Below are 15,161 nucleotides of genomic sequence, written 5' to 3'. Positions count from 1 at the left end.
TTTTTACAAAGGCTTTTAAACTATAATTGATTGATTTTTTTTTTGTTTTGTTTTGTTTTATTGTTTCTTGTTTTGTTTTATTTTGCTGCCTTGCTTTTCTTTGCTTTTGTTTTGTATAATTTTATTTTCCTGTAAAGCGCTTGGAGAATCATTTAAAGGGGACATATCACGCTTTTTGCATCAACATATATTGGTCTAAGAGGTCCCCAAAACATGTCTTTAAAGTTTATGCTCAAAAAAACACTTTGAAATCAGATTTTGATCTGCCTGAAAAACCCTCTTCTTCAGTTCTCCTCAGAACAGTCTGTTTTCTCTCTGACCACGCCCCCTCAGGAAGTGGATGTGCCTCGGCTCTCCAGCGCGTTGATCTAATGTTTACATGTTGGCTGAATATACACGGCTGCTCAGAGACCCGCGTTACTTCAACCCTCTGAATCTGATCCAGAATCTGATCCTGACGGAGAGGCGCCTGCAGCAGGACCTTTCTGAACGATTGGTCACAGATTTAGTGTTTCTTGTTGTTTTATTTGTCAGTATGTAGACGTGTGTCTTGGTACACAGCTACGAACATGTAGCTATGTGGCTATGCTAACTAGCGCTAGCACTTATCCATGACAAATAAAAATCATCCACTAGATCTTCAAATCTGCAGACGTGGGGAGTAAAACCGATCTCTGCCAGAAAGGCAGCAGGACCTTTCTGAAGGATTGGTCACAGATTTAGTGTTTCTTGTTGTTTTATTTGTCAGTATGTCGACGTGTGTCTTGGTACACAGCTACAGCTACGACATGTAGCTATGTAGCTATGCTAACTAGCGCTAGCACTTATCCATGATAAATAAAAATCATCCACTAGATCTTCAAATCTGCAGACGTGGGGAGTAAAACCGACCTTTGTGTTTATTAAGACAGCCTACAACTAGCATGCCTCCCTCCTAAGCTCCTTGTTAGCACACATGTGTGCAGGTAATGAAAAACGGAGGAGGGATTCAGTATTATTTTATACAGTCTATGGGCTGAACAAGCTCCGAGCTCTGACTCCGTGACAGACCGGATATTGTTGTTACGTAACAAAAACACGGAAGTCTGAAACGGCTCGAATCACACACATTTACAGAAAGGTGAAGAAATCAGAACAGGGGCAGAATGGATTTTTTTCACTCTCGGGGGGTTTGTAGACATGCCAGGGACACATATTTCAGGTAAAGAACCATTAAAAAGTCAATTTTGCATGATATGTCACCTTTAAAGCGCTTTTATAAATAAAATTTATTATTATTATTATTATTATGTAAAGTCCTATTTATGAGCATTTTGCCTTAATTGGTTGGACAACTAAAGTAAGTATGTACGTTAAGTTTGTGTAAATAGAGCTTTTCACAGACAAAAGTCACAAAGTGCTTTACAAAGAAAATAAAAGAATAAAACAGATAAGCAGCATAAAGATTGCAGTGGTTACATGATCCATTAAAGGGATTGAAAGTTGTTTGACGATGAACTTAATGCCTGGTCAGAACTGATCAGGTTTGTTTTTAATAAAGACTTAGAAGCATCTACAGATTCTGCAGAGCGCAGGGATATTGGCAGAGCTCTGTCACCAGGAGTGCTGAGGTGTGTTCGTGGAACGGATAGAAAATGTAACATGTTAGACCTGAGTGGGCGAGGTGGTTGGTAGGGGTGAATGAGTTTGGCCTGATTCAAAAAACAGCTTGGGTCTAAGTTGCTTATTTCTCTATCGGCACACACTGTACGGGGGTGAATTTTTTCATAACGCGACTGTTCAGAGGATATTAAGATTACGAGTTACTGACTTGACTGACAGGCGGGGACACTGTAGCTGTAGACGAGGAGGCTCAAAGCCCGCCTCTTTACCTCACACTAAGTTTGGTTGAGTTCAGCATTTCCAATATGGCTCCCACCGACGATTGGCTTCAAATCAGATGGGTGACGTCACAGAGACTACGTCCGTTATTTATACAGTCTATGGTTGACCATAGCTGAGTAGTGGGGGTTTTAATATGGGACCACATGATTCCTCAGATTTTGCAGCTGGTCCCAAGTGGACACTCAATGAACTGCAGTTTTTTGCACTAGAGGATGCTACTTGGCTCTTATTGAGAAAAGATCTATGCTACAAAACTTTTATCAATTCTAGACATTTTTTTCCAATAGTAAATCAGGGCATTAATTTATTGACTCCACACATTATTGATTATATCCAGCTGTCCCCCAGAAGCTATGTTAACATCATCAAATAGGCCTGTTTTAAATGTAGTTAGCTTTACTTTATATAATTTCATCCCTCTGAGAGAACATCGTCTGTGATCGATTAATAAGTCTGCTTCCTGTTCCTGTTTTTAGCATTCCAGTGATTTGTTATCTTGTTGATGGATCTCCATTTCCCAACAACTTTCCGGTTTCTCTGACCCGCTGTTCTCCCTCTGCGATTATCCTGCACACACAGCACGCGCAGCAATCCTTCGTCATGCCCGCCTTCAGCCGCTCTACGCCAGCAGCACCCTCTGTGATTGGCTGATCTGTCACTTCAGGACTTAGCGGGCTCAAGAGTTCAGCTGTCTGAACCGGGCATGTTTTGCTCCAGCCTCATCAGTTTAGCAAAGCGTGGCTGCGTCTCTGTCGAGGGGCTCACCAGCCAGCACCCCTGGGCCCCTTCTCCACCCGGGAGTTACATAACGGCGTCAGAGGGAGAGGGGTTACTCGAGAGCTCGCTGCAGAACAGAATAATAGAGAGAGAGAGGAGGCGCTGCTTTTAAGATTGTTCATTTACATTTCTACATCTTGAGTTTTAACTACCACTTTAATCCAGAGTGAGAGAAATATGAGAGCAGGTAGGTGGTTCATTATTCTGCTTCAGGACATTTTGACAGGATTCTGGTGCTGCTGATGGACAGAGTGACTCAGACTCCTGAAACTGAATGTTGATATTCTTTTTTGGGCTGTAAATCATCCACAAGTGTTGGCTTAATATTTCTGACCTTACTCCAATTAGTGTTGAACATTTCCTCGTGTACAGATGACCTTTACCTCAGTAAATGCCCCTTAAAGGCCAGTTTATCTGTCACATCAGCGTTGGCTGTCTCCCTGATGGAGTTACTGACACCAGAGAGACGAAGAGTGTAACAGCCCACTTCTGTACCTCCTCTGTGCACCCACCGGCTGTGTTTTCAGAACGCAGGTTTTCCCGTGGTAATTACTGAATCAAGGATTCTCCTCCTCCTCTCCTCATCCATGTTGTCTTTCTGGTCCTCTGAAAACCTCTGACCTGTTGACTCCAGGCCTGGCTCCGCTCATCATGACTTTGGTTTGTTGTTGTAGTTAAGTGAAATACGATCTGGTGATAACACAGAGTGTTTTATTCTGAAAATTAACCGGATGTTTTCATTTGGTTTTGGTGAAACCTGACTTCCTGTCCCGCTCCATCTGCTCTGTTGAGATTGATGCGTCGTGCTCCGGCATCCGGCAAACATAGAAGTCTTGTGTATCTGATTCGTTGCGTTCCGACCTGCCAGATCAGAAAGAGCAGCCGGAACACAATGGACCGGATCCAGTGGAAGTTAACACATTGACTAGAATAGAAACCTCTCAGATTCGGTGCCGTGACAGATCGGAAACGACCGGACACAGATCTGGTGGAATTTGTCATCCTATAGGTCCATGAGTGTTTACCTTATTGTTAACTTCTTAAATCGCCACCAGAGTGGATGAAATTAAATCCAAGAAATATGCCTCACATTTTGTACATGCAGTTCTGCATATTTCTTAATGTGTAACAATGTTATTTTAAAATGAACAAATGAAAAACACTATATTTAACAGAATAATCTGTTTAAGGCTGTCACCTAGCTCTTAATCATGGTTTTAGACCAGGTACATTTCACTGCATTTATTTGATTCTTAAAGGCCCTGTGAGGAGTTTTGAACTGGCTGAGAAACAGACTGAAAATGATACTGATGCCTCTTTATGACCTTCAATAGCAAACAAGACCATCAGCCGCAACACTGACACCTTCTCTGTTGTCATTTTTAATGCCTGAAACCGCCCTGAGGGGGTAGGTGCCAGACCAGCTGATGGACATCTCGCTTCAGAAACAGCCTTTATTTGACTGTTTTCATGGAAAATAATCACATTGCCTGATAAAGTTGACTCTTAAAAGGCAACAGGGTGAGGCTTTTGTTGAAAACACTACTTTTGCATGTATAGGACAAGAGATAAGAGGTATCACTTTGTCCACAAGGGGGCGCCAGAATCGATACAAAACAAAAGTTCCTCACAGCAGCTTTAAATCATGTCACTCAAAAAAATTATTTGTTAATATGGACTTAAAAACTATTTTGAAATGCAAAATATTGGAACATACAACATGTGATTAAAAATGTGATGAATAGTGATTAACTATTAGAGGCCATAGTCCTTGTCGCAGAGGTCGCAGGCTCAAATCCAGCCTCAACCATCTACTGCATGTCCTCCCCCACTCTCTACTCCCCACATTTTCTGTCTCTCTTCAGTTGTCCTATCCCTTTAAGGCAAAAATGCATTCAGCAAACATAGAAGCCTTTTGTCTCTGATCTGGAGGACTCCGACCTGCCGGATCAGAGACACAGCCAGAACACAACGGAGCAGATCCAGTGGAAGTTAACACAGTGACTAGAATAGAAACCTAGCAAGTCCAGTGGTGTGACGGAGTGGACACAGACTGGACACGGTTCTGGTGGAATTTGGCCGTTACAGATGGGTTCAGTCCTCATCCTTTGATACCCCTTTTCAATGGAGGCAGTTTCAGGGCCGGTTCTGAGCCGGTGCTCAATTGAGAACCGGTTTTTCATGTTTCGACTGCAAGGGAACCGGCTCCCGGATGGGAAAACCGGTTCCAGAGCGGCTCCAATCAAATCTGACTGAGTTTAAGTCCTAGTCGCATATATTTTTGTTGTTGATTAGCATGGGAATCAAAAGGAAAATTAATTAACAGCTTACTCCATTTTGTTTTGCTAGCAAAGCTAACGTTAGCCCATGTGCAAAAAAGAAAAGAAATGACAGAGAAATTCAATATATTCCTCTTAACAACTGCAAAATTTCTGATTAGAGGATAATTATAACCCTTATCTTTTCTTCCTGCAGTGGTCAGACTCTATAACCAATAATTTATATACATATGTTGTAAGATATGCTTATTTTTTACCTCTTTAATTTTAATTTTAATTTGAATTGCTAATTAATTTTTTAATAATTGATATTTTATAGGCTCTGGTTTGCTTTATATTTTTTGCACTGTCTACTTTGTTACTGTGACACTTTAATTTCCCTGTTGTGGGACGAGTAAAGGACTCTCTTATCTTATCTTATCTTATTGTACAGAATGTCAACCATCCAAACAACAGGAAGTAAGTTCAATATGAGTTTTGAGATATTGATACTAGGCCACTCCTTCTTTTGGCCCCTTACACCACAACAAGACAACATTTAAGACTCCTGTGACGCCTGCTAATCTGTAGTGGGGATTCATAATCTCTTTGATTAGGAACACTATACACCAGCATTATGGCAGAAGTTAGTTCTCTGCTGTAAACTCTTTAATGTTAATTTATGCTCCATTGATAAGAAGTGAAAACACATCCTTTGTGCTCTTCAAAATGTCTGCTCTGTCTTCCCCTGCTCAGAGACAGTGACTGATCTAACTGTAGTAACAGATCTAGTGAGGTATCTGTCCCCTGGAAAACCTCGACCTGTGTACCTGATACAGGTGACTGTTGGAGCAGCTTTACTAGACTTTCACCGAGGTCACTAGCCACAAATGTCAGCCTGACCCAGGTGTGTGACCAGTGGCTCTTACGCTCCCCGGTTTCATCTTTCCTTCTTCCCGACACAATGGGGAAGCTTAGCGAGCCTTACAGCCAGAAAGATAAACAATAAGGCGACAGAGGATTTCATCTGTTTGCTCTCTTAGCACACATGACGTGGAAGAACTCCAGTATCAACACAGCTGACTAGCCTCTAGGCTAATAGTTTCTTTACAATGGAATGACAGGTGTTTGCTTGTTGTGCCTTGGAGTTAAATAAAAGTGAAGGTGATGTTCCCGGGAAGTGATTAACATTTAAAAAGTCCTCCGTTTAGCATCTGCTCTGTTTCTGCTCTCACCTGCTGCTAAAGCATCAACGTTTCATTTCAGCGCTTTGAGCTCATTTTGTTCTTTCCTCAAGAGTCAATTCAACAAATATTTACCTGCAGGTCTCAGAGCTATTACACACACTTACTCCATTTACAAGCAACCTTATTATTCAGCAAATCTGGGTCAAATAGGCAAATATGTTAGACTGCAGTTCACGTCTTTATTATCCCTCTGTCTGGGGTAGTGTTCTATTATTTCATTGAGTAATTTCTTAATTGTCAAATTGAGTTATTAATAATATAATTATTAAGAAATAGGTAAATGTTCCAAAAGCCAGAATATACCTATCCCTACTAGTTTAAATATGTGCATTTTATGGTGCTGTTTAAAAAGCTATTTGGGGATTTATAATAATAATTCTCACAAAAATATTATTATTATTATTATTATTATTATTATTATTATTATTATTATTATTATTATTATTATTATTTGTTATTATTATTATTATTATTATTATTATTATTTGTAATATTAAGTATTTATTTCTTTATTTATTTGTGTATTCATTATTATTATTTTTATTATAATTATAATAATGATTAGTGTATATATTTTTATTTTTTTTATTGTTATTATTTCGTTTTTATTATATTCATAATAATAATTATTATGATACTTATTATTATTATACTTATTAATATTGTTATTATTTATTTATTTATGTATGTATTATTATTATTGTTTTTATTATTATCATCATTATTATAAAATAACAATAATTATTTAAGTGCATATTGTTGTAATTATTCTTTTTTATTGTTATTATTTTGTAATTGTTTTTATTATTTTGATAATCATTCATTATCATCAATCATTATACATATTATTATTCATATTATTATATATGTATATGTATATTCATATTATAAATAATATTATTATTTATTTTATTTATTATTGATAATTTCTTATGTGTTAAAAAATACTTGACGATTACTTCCTGGTCAGTGGACTCATAATTTAATCGTTTAAGAACATATTTAAATGCTGTTTGTGTAAACTTCAAACCTCTGATAAGAACCTGCAGCTACAGTTTTATGAGCATCAGTCATAACTGGAACCAGATTTGTTGCAGAGAGAGATCTAATATTTGTTGCTTCTAGTAATGACTTAAAAGAGGGAACTGCAGAAGTTTAAAGTTCCTCCATTGTTCAATATTTTATTTAGATTAACACACAATCTTCTGCCATCTTTACGGATCATCTCCTGCATGAAAAGCACAGCAGAGCCTCTTTTATATTGACCTGGACTTCTCTAGACCCGGTCTGACCTCAGTGACCCAGGAGTGTTTGCTCCTGTGCGTCTGAAGTGTGTCTGCAGGCGGTTCAGCCTCCTGCCTCACTCTGAACCCGTGGCAGCTTTCACCCGTCAGCCCGGGAGGGTTGGATGAAAAGGTGGTGGATGTAGAGCGATGTGGAGGTGGAGAGCAGGTTCGGACACATCAGCAGTTTTTATTTTTAGCTGCTGGGTTAAGTAGGTTACCTGTCGGCGAGGTCTGAGTAATGGACCGTCTGCCCAACAAGCCCCTGGGCCGCAATTAGAGGAAGCCTGTCAGTCCCCTTGTTGTACACACCTCCTTCTCCTCTCTGTATCCCTCCTTCCTTCTCTTCTGTCTTTATCTCTCTCTCTCTCTGATATCTGTCCTGGCATGTCTCTCTCTCCTCTCCTCCTACTATTTCTGTCTTTTCTGCCTTGTTTTCCAACTTGAAGCTGTCACTTTAATAGCCACCCATGGATGAATGTAATGGATACACACAATACTGAAGAACACACACACACACACACACACAGCGAGCTGGAATCAGACTGATGGAGGACAGTGTTGATGTAATTCCCCCGCCTGTGCTAATGCTTTTTTAATCTCTCCATTTTTATTATGTCATCTGCAAAGTGCTCAGGGAGTCTGTGCCGATGTGAATCACTCCTGCTGTTTGTGTGCAGGTGAAAAAGAGCTGTGTGTGCATCTTGCGTTGGAATTTGTGCATCTGTTGAACTATTAAGTTTTGCAGTGGCAGTCATATTTTGGAGTTTGTGTTGGAGTAGATTTCTGCGTGTTTCTTGAACTGACAGTCTCTTCCTGTGTGCATGTGTTTGTGATTCAGAAATATGTGTATATCTCTCTGCCTTACATCATTAAAGGCTCTATAGGCTCTCCCTCTCTCTCCCGTGAAGCTGCTTGATGAATTTTTTATGTCCTGGTTTTTCCAATCAGGGCGGATCCAACAATCCTGATCCTGCTCCTGCTCCTAGTTATGCAAATCGTCACACCCCAAAACCACCATCCGGTGTTTTCTGCAGCTACAAGATGTGACATTTTAAAACTAAGAGGGTTATCTGCAGTCAAGTATAGCTGTGTCGTCTCCTCAGATATGATGCCGCCTCTCTTACCCCCCCTGTCTTATCGCAGCCACAGATCCTCTGTCCTGCTCTTATCTCTATCTGGAAATAGAACAAATGTATCGCTGACAGCTCTCTGGATCCCCCCCCTCACTGGCTCTCAGAGGCTTACCTGTGGCAGCAGTAAAAAGAGATTCAGGCTGAAGATCCTTTTGGATGATGAAGGTGAAGGTTGGGATGATGCTGAGCTCGATGGATTTCAAACTGCAGCTCTCTGACCAGCTTTAGAGGAGGATGGCAGTGTGGATTCTGTTGGATTTTCTGGTAACATCTGGATGTGTCACATTGAGCCGGTAGAAAGTGAGCGAAATACTCAAACTTAGCAGCTTCAGGAGGTGACATCAGACACATGAGCTGTAGTCACACATGAACAAAACTCTTAAGAGCTGCAAAATATTCAGATCAATTTATTTGTCAACATTTGTATTTATTACCAAAATGCAAACTTTACAATACAGATCCAATATTCAAACATTTATATATAATTAAGAAGAAGAAGAAGAAGAAGAAGAAGAAGAAGAAGAAGAAGAAGAAGAAGAAGAAGAAGAAGAAGAAGAAGAAGAAGAAGAAGAAGAAGAAGAAGAAGAAGAAGAAGAAGAAGAAGAAGAAGAAGAAGACATATTTATAAAAATAAAACTAATAAATATGATAGTAATAAATAAACAAATAGATATGAAAGAGAGAGAAAAAAATATACATACAGTCAAAAGTTTGGAAACACCTTCTCATTCAAGGGTTCGTATTTATTTTAATTATTGTAAACACTGCAGATTAATACCAAAGACATCAAACTATGAGAGAACATATATGGAATTATTTAATTTTCTAAAAAGTGTTAAACAAAGCAGAATATGTTTTATATTTTAGATTCTGTAAAGTAGCCCCCTTTTTCCTTCATGACAGCTTTGCACACTCTTGGTATTCTCTCAGTCCGCTTCATGAAGTGGTCTCCTGGAATGGTTTTCTAATGAACATGAGCCTTGTCAAGAGTTCATTTGTAGAATGACTTGCCTTCTTGATGTGTTTGAGAGACCCACTCAAAACGAGTCTGCGACCCACCAGTTGAGAAACACTGTTCTACACTCTAAGTAAAAACAGAATAAAATATTAAAATGCTGAGAGGTAATCCATAAAAAACAATCACTGGAATGAGATGATAATTAATGAGGTAATAAATAATGAAATAATAGTCAAGTCAAGTCAAACTTTATTTATAGAGCACATTTAAAACAACCTCAGTTGACCAAAGTGCTGTACAGATATTAAAATACAATATAATCAAACTAGGGATGACCACAATTAATCGATTATCGATTAATTGATTGTTACTCAATTTTCCGTCACGTGGAACAAACATCATGTGGTCTCATATTACACTCATCTATCATGGAGGTGTTTTAAGTTTAAAGCATGTTTCGATGTGAATCAGCTGTTAAAGGTGTTGCGCACAGCGGAGACGCTCAAGCCCAAGATCCACAGGATGCGTCGCGTTACGTTACGGCTGCGCCGCGCACGTCGCAGCAAATAGGTTCCCATTCAAGTCAATGCTCTAGAGTCCACAGGGCGCGCTGCGGCGCGTCTCAGCTCCGTCTCTGGAGCGTTCCGCCGCGCCGCTCTGCCAGAGATACGCCGGGAGTCTATTTTCGCCGCTCCCCGCGCCCAGCACGCGTCAATCGACACAGAAATGATCGAACTATCCCGGAAGTCAGGCACGAGGATCGTATGCAACATCCGCTCACTTTCAAAATAAACACCATGTGCAAACACAAGATCGTAAATTTCACCACTTCTTCAACATTACGTCATAACCTGTGGCATCGGGCCAGTCGTCAGTCTCAAAAGATATCCGACACCATGGACGAAGAAAAGTTTATACTGTGTTGTTCTCAGAATCAGAATCAGAATCAGAATCAGCTTTATTCGCCAAGTATGCTTGAACACACAAGGAATTTGACTTTGGTAAACTGTGCTCTCTTTGTACAAGGCATTAGAATAGGAATAAGAATAAGAACTACAATAAAAAATAAAATGAAAATATAATAACAATAACCTTAGCTATAAATACAAAGAAACAACAAATAGCTTGACTAATATGTACAGGCTAAAATAATATGATAAAGTGCAGTGGTGAGTTGCAGAGGTAGTTTTACATTATAAAATAGAAGTTAAATAATACAAAAAATAGAAATATGGAATTCTGCTTGAGAATTGTTGCATTGTATATCTACATGTATATTTACAGAGAGTATTTATCTGACAGGTATGACACTGTTATGGTTTAGTGTTCATCAGAGTGACAGCCTGGGGGAAGAAACTGTTCTTATGGCGGGTTGTTTTGGCGCACAGTGATCTGTAGCGCCTGCCGGAGGGGAGGAGTTTAAAGAATTTGTGTCCAGGGTGTGAGGGGTCAGCGGTAATGCTCCCTGCCCGTTTCCTGGCCCGGGACCGGTACAAGTCCTGGATGGGGGGCAGGTCGACACCGATGATTTTCTCTGCAGTCCTTATAGTCCGCTGCAGTCTGTGTTTGTCTAGTTTGGTTGCAGAGCCAAACCAGACAGTGATGGAGGTGCACAGAACAGACTGGATGATGGAGGTGTAGAACATGATCAGCAGCTCCTGGGGCAGGTTGAACTTCCTGAGCTGACGCAGGAAGTACATCCTCTGCTGGGCCTTTTTTCTGATTGTGTCTATGTGGGAGGTCCACCTCAGGTCCCGGGAAATAGTGGATCCCAGGAACCTGAAAGAGTCCACAGTAGACACAGTGCTGTTCAGGATGGTGAGGGGGGGGGAGTGGGGGGGGGCTTCTCCTGAAGTCCACTGTCATCTCTACCGTCTTGAGCGGGTTCAGCTCCAGATGGTTCTGACTACACCAGAGGGCCAGCTGTTCCACCTCCTGTCTGTAAGCAGACTCGTCTCCGTCCTGGATGAGACCGATGACGGTGGTGTCGTCTGCAAACTTCAGGAGTTTCACCGAGGGGTCACCTGAGGTGCAGTCATTGGTGTAGAGGGAGAAGAGCAGTGGGGAGAGAACACATCCCTGTGGGGCGCCAGTGCTGATGGTCCGGGTGCTGGATTTGATGCTCCCCAGCCTCACCTGCTGTCTCCTGTCCGTCAGGAAGTTGGTGATCCACTGACAGATGGAGGCCGGCACTGTGAGCTGGGTGAGTTTCTGGTGCAGGATGTCTGGTATGATGGTATTGAACGCAGAGCTGAAGTCCACAAACAGGATCCTAGCGTAGGTCCTGGGGGAGTCCAGGTGATGCAGGATGTAGTTCAGACCCATATTGACTGCATCCTCCACCGACCTGTTTGCCCGATAGGCAAACTGCAGGGGGTCCAGCAGGGGGCCTGTGATGTCTTTCAGGTGGCTCAACACCAGTCTCTCGAAGGACTTCATGACCACAGACGTCAGGGCGACGGGCCTGTAGTCATTGAGTCCTGTGATGGTGGGTTTCTTTGGGACTGGGATGATGGTGGAGCTTTTGAAGCATGAGGGCACTTCACACAGCTCCAGCGATGTGTTGAAGATCTTTGTGAAGATGGGGGCCAGCTGCTCAGCACAGACTCTCAGGCAGGAGGGGGACACGCCGTCTGGTCCTGGAGCCTTCTTGGTCTTTTGTCTCTGGAAGAGCTGGATTACCTCATCTTCACAGATCGTCAGCGCAGGTGGGGGGTCAGAGGGGGGTGGGGAGGGGCTTGTGGGGGGGCCAGGTAAATCAGAGTGTTCGGGTGTGGGGTGTGAAAACCTGCAGTAGAAGCTGTTCAGGTCGTCAGCTAGTCTTTTGTTACCTTCAGGGTGGGGGGAGGGTCTCGCGCGTTTTGGAGTTCTCGAGGGATCTTGAGTTTCCTGCTCCGGAGTGCGCGCCGCTCCAAACACGCATCCTATGGACCAGGGCGAAAGCCCCGGGACGGAGCAGAGCCGCGTCGCAGCCGTAACCCGGCGCACACGCATCCTGTGGACTCCCCGAGTCAGTTGACGGCTGCGGCTGCGTGTCAGGTCTCCACGTGCGCTTTTTAAAAGAGGATCAATACAAAACTGCTGCCAACAACAACACGGACACAAAGGTTGACAGCTTTAAACAGGATATTTCCCACCTTTGGATACGAAGGAAACAGACAGGTGGGAAATTCTGGTACCCTACGTTTACAGACCAGCAACATCAGAGCCGTCTGGGCTTTTCTGCAGCGGGACTGATTATGACCCGGTTGCGCTCCTGGCTGGCACCTGACCGAATACACATGATTATTCTTCTCAATAAGAACGAGTAGACAGAAAACTGGACACTGTGAGTCTGAAGTACTTTTCTGTTAGTATTATGAGCCTTCACTTTATAAGATTATGTCCGCGGAGAATATTTGAATGAGCCTGATCGTTGATATTCTGCGTGTCAAACGTGTGCCCGTATTCAATCCCGTCAGTTATTTGCATTTTGTTGCTGTAGAAAATACAATTTAGGGGGAAAACAACCTATTTGGCATTGTTTTTGACGTAAGAATAATATTTTTTGTTTTATCAATTAATCGATAATTGATCGTTAACATTTCCAAAAATCGATCACAGAAAATACTTAAAATGTACATCCCTAAATCATACACAATATAACAATAAATAAAAACAATAAAAGAACAGTAAGAGCTCAATTTAGGAAATAAAAGAGTAAAAAAGTATAAAAGCCAAGAATTCTTGCTTAGTTGGGACTGAACGCCAAGGAGAAAAGATAGGTTTTTAGGAGTGTTTTAAAATGCTCAACAGACTGTTGTAATAGAAATAAAGTGAATAGATACATACATATATAAATATGAAATAATTAAAAATAATTGAGCCATTTATTTCTTTCCTCTCGTCGCAGTGACACCGGTAAATCATGACCGAACAACAAGCGCGCGTGGCGACTTTCAAGCTGGTGTTGGTTGGAGATGGAGGTACATCACAGGAGAGTTTGAGAAGAAATATGTTGCTACCCTTGGTGTAGAGGTGTACCCGCTGGTTTTTCACACTAACAGAGGAGCTGTAAGGTACAACGTGTGGGACACAGCTGGACAGGAAAAGTTTGGAGGGCTGAGGGATGGCTACTACATTCAAGCCCAGTGTGCTATCATCATGTTTGATGTCACCTCAAGAGTCACCTATAAGAACGTACCCAACTGGCATCGTGACCTGGTCCGTGTCTGTGAGAACATTCCCATTGTCCTTTGCGGAAACAAAGTGGACATCAAAGACAGGAAAGTCAAAGCGAAGAGCATTGTGTTTCACCGCAAGAAGAATCTGCAGTACTATGACATTTCTGCCAAGAGTAACTACAACTTTGAGAAGCCCTTCCTGTGGCTAGCAAGGAAGCTGGTCGGCGATCCTAATTTGGAGTTTGTGGCCATGCCCGCCCTTGCTCCCCCAGAGGTCCAAATGGACCCAGTCCTTGCTGCAGGATACGAGGAAGAGCTTCAAGTTGCATCACAAACGGCACTCCCTGATGAAGAAGATGACCTCTAACCTGTTACCCTACTATGTCCCTCTATCCCCCCTTAACCGTGGACAGGAAGTTGTTGGAATTTGCCCCCCTTACTGTAAAATCCCTTTTCAGATTTTTTTATTTTTGAATTTTTTTTTTTTTGATTTTTTTTTTTTTTTCTGTTAAAACTAAGAAAAAGAACTTGGTGAAAAAGTTGTTGTTCTAATTTCACTGTTTAAGACACACCCATCCTAGTGTTGTCAGAGGCATGGCAACGTGCTACTCTTCATCGTCGAGCAACCACCACTGCACTTACCCAGCTCACATAATGCTGTTGTACGGTGTACTGGAAGCACTAAGTGAAGAAAACTTTGAATAAAAACATTCTCAAATTAAAAAAATATATATAAAATAAATAAATAAATAATGAAATAATCCACAATAAATTGATAAATAAATACAAATTAGAAATAAAGTGAATAAACATATATATATATAAAATAATTAAAATAAGAAAGTGTATGATTTTTAAAATAGACAAAAATTCAAACTACATAATACTTAAATAAAGCATGATAGAATATGATTCTTGAAAGCACTTTTCACATTTACATCATATTGACTTCATGATTATTTGACCGATCAAAGAAATGACCGTCAGTTGCAGCCCTGGTTGCATGAAGCCAACACAGCACTGGAATAATGACTGAAGACCAAAACTCCTCTTTCACATACGTACATTAGATCAACCGTCACCTTGAGAAAACAGGATCATTTAAAGTGAGAACGTCTCGGTGAGCTCGTGGACGTTTTCCAGATCTCTCTCCAAGAATAGGAAGTACAGAAGGACCACACAAAGAGCAGCTCCATTGGATTCTCAGCGTGATAAAACGCAGCCCTGGAAATAATTATAAACTGGTGATGAACGTATAACGGTCCTAGAGTTAGCCCATCAATCAAAAAGCCATTAATGACACTCTAATTACCATGGCAACATCAGCGGAGACCTGGAGGAATCTGTTTGACACTGAAAGTTGTAAACACTCTGATTTAATAAACCATGCATGCCTCCAGTAATTAACAGCCTCATTACTCAAAAACAGACCAAAAAAAGAGAGGAGAGGACGTC

The 15,161-nt window shown here is 41.2% G+C and overlaps 1 protein-coding gene and 1 pseudogene across 1 annotated transcript in view; both read left to right on the top strand.

Annotated features, from left to right (window-relative positions):
* rabgap1l (RAB GTPase activating protein 1-like) overlaps positions 1-15,161 on the top strand; it is a 175,533-nt gene that overhangs the window by 78,365 nt on the left and 82,007 nt on the right. The gene's annotated exons all lie outside the window — the stretch shown is intronic.
* LOC117808373 lies at positions 13,413-14,433 on the top strand (annotated as a pseudogene).

This window comes from Notolabrus celidotus, chromosome 2 (assembly GCF_009762535.1).
Source record: "Notolabrus celidotus isolate fNotCel1 chromosome 2, fNotCel1.pri, whole genome shotgun sequence".
In the NCBI taxonomy this organism is placed as follows: domain Eukaryota; kingdom Metazoa; phylum Chordata; class Actinopteri; order Labriformes; family Labridae; genus Notolabrus; species Notolabrus celidotus.
Note: the sequence above shows the minus strand (reverse complement) of the source record. Positions and strands in the feature narration are given on the sequence as shown.